Source organism: Rutidosis leptorrhynchoides, chromosome 7, assembly GCF_046630445.1.
Source record: "Rutidosis leptorrhynchoides isolate AG116_Rl617_1_P2 chromosome 7, CSIRO_AGI_Rlap_v1, whole genome shotgun sequence".
NCBI lineage: Eukaryota > Viridiplantae > Streptophyta > Magnoliopsida > Asterales > Asteraceae > Rutidosis > Rutidosis leptorrhynchoides.
Window position 1 is genome coordinate 257,753,941 of NC_092339.1, and position 10,182 is coordinate 257,764,122.

A 10,182-nucleotide genomic window follows, 5' to 3' on the forward strand; every position below is an offset into this window, starting at 1 on the left:
GGGTATATTCGTTTTAGTATTTTATTTCAGTCTTTTTGCTCTATTAGTCCCTCGTTTTTAGAATGTTTAGCTACGGTCATCCCTCAAGTCATTAAAAACGAGGGACTACTGGCGCAAAAAAATCTTTTAATTTATTTATTTTTAATTTATAAAATTATAATATAATTATATTTACTTCAAAAATTCTTATAATATAATTATATTTACTTTTCTTTAATTTAATATCCTCCATATTTTTAAATTTAATTTATCTACTTTATGAATATAAATCTAAAAACAATATGAAATCAAAATTGGAACGAACCATTACTAGACCAAATTAAGGTTCGTAAAACTTGAAACTTAGTGCAAAAAGAGTGGTATTTTGCGGATCTGGTAATTTGAGTTAATCTCAAGCTTTCATGATTTTATTTTTGATTTGATTACATCGTTCAAGGTTGATAATTGTTGTTTGAGTTTGTTTTTTAATTTTGGTTTACACATGAGGTTTAACAGAGGTTTCAAATCAAGGTAAACTTTCCTTTTGTTTTTTATTCCGTTTTTTTCTTTCATATCGAAGCTTTGTTCCGGGTTTTGTTTAGAGATGATGATGAACATTTGGTTATGTTCTGGTTTTGTTTATGATGAGTACCCATGATGATGATGATGAACGTAGAGATGATGATGAACAAATGGGTTTCTGATCCAATTTCTTAGTTGTGATTAATTTTCTTTTCTGTTTCGACAAATGCGTTTTTGTTTTAGCGCTTATTTAAAATTTAAATTGATGCAATTGCTTAGATTTGATTATCTGAAATGAGAGATATTTGGATGTTAAATATAATTGTGTCAATGATATATGGATTGATGAATAATTAATTGTAAAGGAAGGAGATGAAGTGTAGGAAAGAAACAGATAAAAAGTCGTATTAAAAATTTGAGGGACTCGGATTGCAATTTTGTGTATAAACGAAGGACCAACGGAGCAAAAAAGTCGAAGAAAAGAGTAAAAAGATGATTTACCCTCACATGTATGGCACATGTCAAAGGTTAACAGCCAATTTAGACGACAGATAGACGAGGGACACGGATTGTCAAATTATGCAATTAAAAGGACTCGAAAATCTAATTAAAAACTTGAGGGACTCGGATTGCAATTTCGTATATAACTTAAGGACCAACGGAGCAAAAAAGTCTATCATATATATACCCTTATTAACTTTCAAAATCACATATTTATCTAACTAAATCATATAATATCATATATACCCAATTTAAATAACTAAAATTATCATATATTCCCATTTAATTACAAAATTCAACAAAACCAATAATACACAAATTAATTCATATATTGTCCCTAATATGGTACAGCTATATAATCTACTCCGGTAATTAGAGAGTACTACTTACATTATTACTTGAAATGTGATATCGACGTCAAATTTATCGAGATACAGTCCACCGCCTCAACTACAAAGTTTCATTTCATTTACAACAAATCTTTAAGTAATGGTTGTAATTAGAAACAAATCTTTAATTTGGTAGTTTCTAAAATCTTTAATTAACGGTTGTACTTAGAAACAAAACCGCCAATATGTCACCGTTTTCAATGTGCTCTGACGATCGTCAAAAGCTCTCTAAAAAGACGCATTTCTCCCGTCCGTGTTCATCCTAATCCAATCGGCGAAGGAGTTCCTTAACCGAAAAATGTACCGGTGAACTATAATGGTAAAAATTTACTAATACTAATATGTTAGCATTCCCTCAAAACATTCCCTCAAAACATATTAATGATTATTCAGCAGGACGATTTTATATGAATAAATATATGTATAAGACTAAGATTGAAGAAGATACATTTTGATTAGACCCTTTGAAACAATAATCCAATCCTTATGTTTCTTCGGGTTTCTGCTTGACGTGTTGCAATTGGTACATGTGTTCATATATAAATAAGCTCTAGTTGTTAGTGGCTGTATTTCCAGAGTGGTAGCAATTTTGTTTAGCAATGTGTTTGTTCATATGCCGTGTGTTTGACAAATTTTTAATTTGCTTGTCCATTCCGTAGCAAGGTGTTGTTTATGTGTTATATATATTTGGAAGCCATGCTGCCCATGCACTATAATGATCGTGAAATAATAGGAGTATGGACACAATAGGAATTAATTTGAATAATTGATTTTAGTAAAAAAAATTTAATTTAAATGGGTATATATGATAATTTTATTATTTAAATTGGGTATATATGATATTTTTTTGAAGGGCGATTTTTTGGCATCAAAAGATCATTTATTTCAACGACCATCGTCATTTACACGTAACATATGGGTATATATGATATTATATGATTTGAATCCACCCTTGTGGTCTAGTGGTTCACCTCTTTCCACTTGTGCATTGGGATGGGGGGTGGGGAGGTCTCAAGTTCGAGTCTCTCTCCTTAAAAATATTCGTATGATTTATTTCCTGAAAGCCGAATTGCCCCGGGGAAAAGTTTACCGACCCGTATTCAAGACCCATATCCGACCGCCTACCCCTCGGGATGATATAAGGTTTGGATCCCTGTAATGCAGTTCGGGTTTTCTGCCCGAAAACGCGTGCGTGACAAATGAGAATATTCGATGCCAACAACTTGCCTTTCGAAAAAGAAAAAAAAAATGATATTATATGATTTACTTTGGTAAATATGTGATATGAATGTTGTATATATGATAAAAAGCTATAATACCATGAAAGGAATTCTGTATGCCAAAACAAAGATTCATACCTTAGTTTATGTTTTTTCACATGGATCTTTTGGATAGTGTGAAAAGGAGCAGATGGAAGTAGAAATGTGAGATATTTAGAAAACATTTGACGACTTACAGCAAACAAACATGAACCATCGTTCGTGTGATAATGCAAAATAAATAACAACAGTACCTATGCTATTTTGAGCAGTTTTGAAAACGGGGGCAGGACTACTCTGGTTTCATTTCGTATATCATTTCCTTATCTCACTTTAGCAAACTGTGATATGCGTTTGGTATTTTTACATGTATAACAGTTATTGTACAAAGAAGAGAAACGACTAGAAAAACGAAAATACCCACATGTTCGTGGCACATGATTGGACTTAACAGAATAAATAAACGGCCGTTAGACAGAGAGACGATTCACGCAGGAATTAGATACATATGACTACCGATGCAAAATAAAAAGTACAGAACTACGTGAGCAAATTTGGGCAAACCACAAGGATTATCTGCGTAGTTTTTGTTTTCATTTATATGAATACACATTCTATATTAACCAAGTTACACAAAAATGTAATACTGACAAATCCCTTCATATTGAATGTACAGGGACAAATCACACAGCCAGATCCCTTCATATTCAATGTGTTTCAGTGAATTTTGGATTCAATATGACAGTCAAATGTAGTATAATCAGAATCAAATGTAGTATATGTGTGAACGTGTATATATGTGTGCATCTCTATAATAAATAATAAAAAATATTATATAAGGAGCATCCCCGCAATTAAGCCAATATGTACTTCCATGGTTCCACACTTCCACCCAGTGGGTTCCATGTGTTTGTCTCTAAAGTCTTGAGCAACATTTTTATTGTGTAGGACCTCATAAGTAAATTAATTGAGAATATTCAGTGCAGTGTTGTAGAAATTCGGAATAACTCACCAATGATGTAGTAGCTCAGTGATACCCATTACCTTAAAAGTTGGGGTCTATCAAAGTCTTTATCAAAACGGGTGCAGGTTCAAGTCTTACTTTTGACAAGGATTTATAACCCTTGACAAAGTAGGATGATACTTTTCCATGCCACATGGGGGTATTTGGCTCTTTCAGGCTGAGTTTGGTGGGTTTCTAAAAGAAACACACCGATCTACACCTTTTGCCAAAACTCGGAATAACTCGACATGTACTCGGTTTTTGCAACTCAGTCAAACTCGTTCAAAACCCGGTAAAACTTGGTTAAAACTCGGGATTACTCGGAAACCATTCAAAACTCGCCCAAAACTCGGGATTACTCAGAAACTCGGTTAAAGTCAAACTTGGACAACATCCGAGTACTCCTTACAAAGTCCTCACCGAGTTCTCCCCGAATACCGATTCATGCAACCTTGATTCAGTGTGCAGTGTGTTGTGCATGCACGCACGCACGTGTGTGATCTTTTATTTCGATATTTCATTACATAACTAAATTACATAACTAAATTATGTAACTAAATATGAGCAAGTCGTGGAAAAGTATCTAATAGATGCTGTCAAGATCCATCAGCAAATAATTACTGAAGTTGTAAAAAATCACATACATACCATCGAATACGGATAACTTGTATAAGAGATTAGTTAGCCCCATAGGCCTGTACGGAGAAAAAAATGCATGGCTTTATGGTTGACATATTCATCATACATCAAGACTCGTTTTGGTAAAAAATTGAAAGAATACAATTTTTTTAACTTTTTAGACACTTATCTACATACCTGTTATAACATCCCCTCCTACTGTTAACAAGATTCTTCTTTCATTGCGAGCTGTTGTAGTATATCAAAATCTTCGTCTTGAAATGTATAGTAGACATCAGAGTCAATATCACAAAAAAAAAAAAAAAAAAAAAAAAAAAAAACCTTGAAAAGGTAAGACAAAGTATTACACAAATAACTTTAAGTAGGCGTATAAGCAATAAAGTGAGATCTTCTATTGTCTGGTAACATGTTGAGTTAAACTGGGTCTTCTTTAGTACAGGCCAAAACATATGGGTCAGTTAACGGGTCAGCACAAAAATCAGTCCACATAAGTAAATGGGACAATGGGTCGAACTGCTATCTCTATAAAAAACGTTTATATATACGATGTTAGATATTTGATAACATATATAATATATACTCAAAAGATTATAAAAACCAACCTGATAAAGCTATTTAAGTAATTCACCATAGTCATTTCGCATTTGACGAGCCACAAAACTTGACGAAATCTCGCATTTTCAATAATCACTATCGATACGAAATTGAACTTGATTCGCTGACATCTTCATCACCAAGAACAACGTGTTCGAGATAATGAACCGCATTAACCTTTGACTTCAACCCAACTTGTTTCAACAACGAACTATGCGTATACGAATCAGGCTCGATTCCTCTATTAACCATCTCCGCATATAACCTTATAGCTTCACTCCAATTACCCAAATTACAATTCCCATTTATCAAAATCGTGTACGAATATTTATTCGCCATTATTCCCCTTTCTTCCATTTCATAAAAACACTTATACGCCTTTTCCATTAATCTTGATTTGCAATAACCATTAATCAACGCGTTATATGTTATCACATTCGGATCAATACCATTATTTTGCATTTCAATGAAATACATATACGCCGACCCTACTCTTTCTCTAACCGCATGAGCATGAATTAACGAAGTGTAAGTCACAATTGACGGATTTACCCCTTTGCATTTCATCTCGTGAAACAAATCTTTCGCTTCTTGAATATTTCCCGACTCCAAAAATACAAACAAATTATACTCGTATATGTCACATGATCCGGAAGAAAACCATTCGAAATCATATCTTTCCACACTTTACCATCTTCTTCAACGTTTGCGGTCTTACAAAGACCTCAAACAATCACGTTATACGTGATTAAATTACGCGCGAAACCTTTTTCCTCCATTTCTTCTAGTAACTTAAACACATTATTATAACCAAGCTTAAGTTCACCAACGATTCGCGTTGTGTACGCGTAATGATCGGGTCGCAACCCATGCCACATCATCTCATCAAACATTTCTTTAGCCATGGTCAAATTACCAACCTTATAACAACCGTTGACCAATATGGTATACGTGTAAACATCGGGCGAAAAACCAATATTTTCCATTTCGCCCTTCAACTCTCTCGCTTTTTCCAAATTACCCTTCATGCATAAACCGTGCATAAGGGTGTTGTACGTAATCATCGAAGGGAAAATATTCATACGTTTTAACTCGTATAACAACGAAAAAGCCTCGGTTAACCGCCCTAACAAACTATACCTGTAAATCAAGATATTATATGAAACTATATCGGGTAATAAATTTCTCCTTAACATTTCGGAATGTTGTTGTCTAGCATAAATAACTCGTGATTGTTTACTTAAACCGTACATGAGAATATTGTATGTATATACACTTGGTAAAACACCTGAAATCGCCATTTCTTCAGCAAGATTAAACGCGTTCACGATTAAACCTTATTCACAATACGCGCGAATTAACGGGTTGTACTTGTAACTATACGCCGAAACCTTTAAACCTGTTATCGACATTTTAGAAATGAATTCTTTTGCCTGTTCAAAATCACCTTTTTTTGACCACGCACTAATTATCGCATTATATGAAACATCATTAGGCTCACACCCTCTCGATTTCATTTCTTCTATAAGTTCAATAGCTTGATCAATATCATCCTCTTTGCAATACGAATCCAACAAAGTATTGTACGTTACGATATCGGGTTTGATATTAAACTCATTCATCATATTATGTTTTCTTCTATCAGCTAATTTTAAGAATCCTATTGCAGTTCTTCGCATCAGGCCAGTGTTGTAAATCTCCCGAGATCTCCCCGAGATCTCCTCCGAGATCTCGTTTCTAGAAGGCAACCGAGACGAGATGTTCATCTCCCGAGATTTCTCTGTCAACTGGGTCAAACTTAGTCAAAGCCACGATTTATCGGAATTTCTTGATAATTTGTAAAATTTTCATGTAAAATTCGCAATTTCTAAGATTTTCTCGCTCATTTCTCGGATACTTTTGTAAAATCTCGTAAAAACGTATATAAATATACATATATTTATGTTTTTACGTATATTTTTATTAAAAAACTATAAAGTCAACGTAAGTCAACGTCCGAGATCTCCCCGAGATTATTCCGAGATGCCGAGATCTCCCTAAAAAAGTCCAAACGAGATCTCCCCGAGATCCGAATTCTCCAACCTTGCATCAGGCAAATACTTACTTCTAACCATTTTGGTAAACACAAGTAAACATTGCTCAACCATCACATTTTTAACTAAAAAAAAAACAGCATAAAGTCGAGAATTTTGGCAACTATATTCACATTCGAATTACGATTGATTAAAACATCAACAACATCATTTAAATTCCCACATACCAACCTTTCCATAACAGAAAAAGCCCCCGGTTCATCAAATTACCCTCAGCAAGAATCTCAAAAATAGCAACAAATGAATTATTTGAAGGTGTAAAACCTGGTTGTCTTTCAACCCAATGAAAAAACCTAAGAGCAACTTTAGGATGTTTCTTAATTGAACCAAGAACCCGAGTAAACAGTTCAGGCTCAAAGATCACAGCTTGGAACCTTTCTTGAAATGGGTTGTGACTCGAACCGGAACCAGGTTTTATATTGTAATAAAAAGCCCAATAATTAGTTTCAATAGCTGAAAAGATGAGATTTTTAAAATGAAACTCAGAGCAATTGGAAATGGAATTACGTTTGGATTTATAAATTACTGGGTTGTTTTGAGAATGATAATAAGATTTAGATGTTGAACGAAGATTAATGAAATTGAAGGTGTGTTTACCTGTGGTGATGATAGCATTTGAAAATCTAACATGGAGGGTCATTGAGCGAATTCTAGTTCAGAATAGTAAGAGAGAATTCTAGTTCAGAATAGTTCAGCACACTGAATGTTGAACCATTCAATATCCTCTGTCATTATGAGGTCAGAAAAATCGCTTTGAAAGCTGAATTGTTCAACATTCAGCGATGAACCATTCAAGTAAATATTGTAGATCCTTGATTTGTGTTTGTTCGTGTAAAAAAGGTTGTAAACCTGTCCCTTTCTTTTAATGATCTTTGGAATTCGGATAATTAACAACGAGCAACACTCACAAGTCACAAGGTTTTGTGATCTGTTACTGGTATCTGAAGTAGAGTACATTTTATATACATTTTTTTATCTGCAAAATAACTAAAACACATATAGATACGAGGCCGTTTTTTAAAGAAAACGCCCTTAACATGGATTACAAAAAGACGGGGAAACGAAAAAGCTCGCACTTAGAAAATCAACCATCGACACACGAACTATCTATAAACGAGTCTCCATAACAACCCGAAACCTAAATACAAACAAACTAACTAATCAAATCCGAAAACTACACGAAAATAAAAGGACGAAATCAAATAAAGTACACAAGATGAATCACAACAATCAACCTCTAGGACCCGCCCTTTTCAATCTACCATTGACCGTCTCTTTCAAAGTATTCTTCCCGGACCGATTCTTTCTCTTGTACGAAACACATTGGTGGATCCATTGTCCGTCCCTCTCTCCTCGGCCAAACGTGTCATCATATCATCGAATGTTGCGAAAGCCTCCACGGATATATCTCCTCTCCCGAAAACCAATAAACCACCATCTCTTCCATCTTGAGGGTTTTTCCAACAAATCACAATAAAGTCTTCCACTACGACCAATCAAGCCTTTCAACTTTCGAATCTACCTTACTTTTTGCCAACAAATCTTCCTTCCTTTTCTTCTACCTTGCTTATATGTTGGATTCGTATTGTAAAGATTCGAAAGTTGAAAGGCTTGATTGGTCGTAGTGGAAGACGTTATTGTGATTTGTTGGAAAAACCCTCAAGATGGAAGAGATGGTGGTTTATTGGTGTTCGGGAGAGGAGATATATTCGTGGAGGCTTTCGCGGCATTCGATGATATGATGACACGTTTGGCCGAGGAGAGAGCGCCGGACAATGGATCCACCAATGTGTTTCGTACAAGAGAGAGAATCGGTCCGGGAAGAATACTTTGAAAGAGACGGTCAATGGTAGATTGAAAAGGGCGGGTCCTAGAGGTTGATTGTTGTGATTCGTCTTGTGTACTTTATTTGATTTCGTCCTTTTATTTTCGTGTAGTTTTCGGATTTGATTAGTTAGTTAGTTCGTTTTTAGGTTTCGGGTTGTTATGGAGACTCGTTTATAGATAGTTTGTGTGTCGATGGTTGATTTTCTAAGTGTGAGCTTTTCCGTTTCTGTAACGACCCTGGATTTTCCGACTTATATTATTAATATTTATTATTAATACTTGCGCTTTAATAAATGTATTTTTATACATTTTACTTGTTACCGTATTTGACTTTCCATGGCCCGACTCGTCTTTTCGACACGTGCTTTACACGAATAATATTTCGAATATTATTTACATTCATGATTAATTATTATTAATCATTTCTAATTAACTAGTATAAGTAGTTAATTACTTGGGCTTTTTATTTATTTGTTGCACACTTATACTTGGGCTTTTATTAATGAATTTAGACTTGGAAGCCCACCCTACATTTCTTAATGGACTACTTTTAAGCCCACTTTTATGCTAATGATTCTTTAAGGTTAAACAAGGATTGATTAAGTTAATGAGGAGACAAATGATTCAAGCATGCATGACCAACTTTCCATGCATTTAACTTATTACCCCTTCCTAGCATTACCACCATTCTAACACTTGAAAGATCACATTTGACTTCCCCTTTTGGCCTTGAAAACTGTCGGCCTCTTTGTGTGGGGAAGGAGTTCATTTTTTTTCTTTTTTGATACTTATATGCTAGCTTACAACTCCATTTTACACACACAATATACTTACACCTTCTTTTTCTCCCAACTTTTCTCTCAAACTTTGTAAGTAATAAACTTCATTTTCTTTCTTTTCCTTCCTTTGAATTCGAATTGTATCATCATCAAGTTACTTGTTTGTTGTTTGTTGTTGTTAAAGATCAAACTTGCTAGTTTGCATCTTCATGAATCTTGCTTATTCCATCCTTTGTTTGATGAGAAGTCAAGAACAAGAATCTAAACTTGTTAGTTTATGGTTCTACACTTAAAGTATTATAGAGATCTAAAGTTCATAAGCTTTAAGATTTTACTTGTGTTCATGTTTTGTAAACTTAAGGTTTATTTTCTTAAAGATCCAAGCTTTGGCTTGAATCTTCTTAAGTATGAACAAACATGAACTTAATACTTGTAATTTTAGTTTATTTCTTCATTTTATTTATTTAAAGTTGTGATGTTGTTAATTTGGTCAAGTATAACTAGTTAAACTTGATCTCATTTTTCTTGAAACTAAAGTCTAAACTTTGTAAGTTCAAGAACATGGAAGTTTAACTTTCTAGTTATAACTTCATACAC

General features: G+C 34.1%; 1 pseudogene; it reads right to left on the bottom strand.

Annotated features, from left to right (window-relative positions):
- Window positions 1-4,947: 4,947 nt before the first annotated feature.
- On the bottom strand, window positions 4,948-7,619 carry LOC139859967 (uncharacterized; annotated as a pseudogene).
- Between the last annotated feature and the right edge of the window lie 2,563 nt (window positions 7,620-10,182).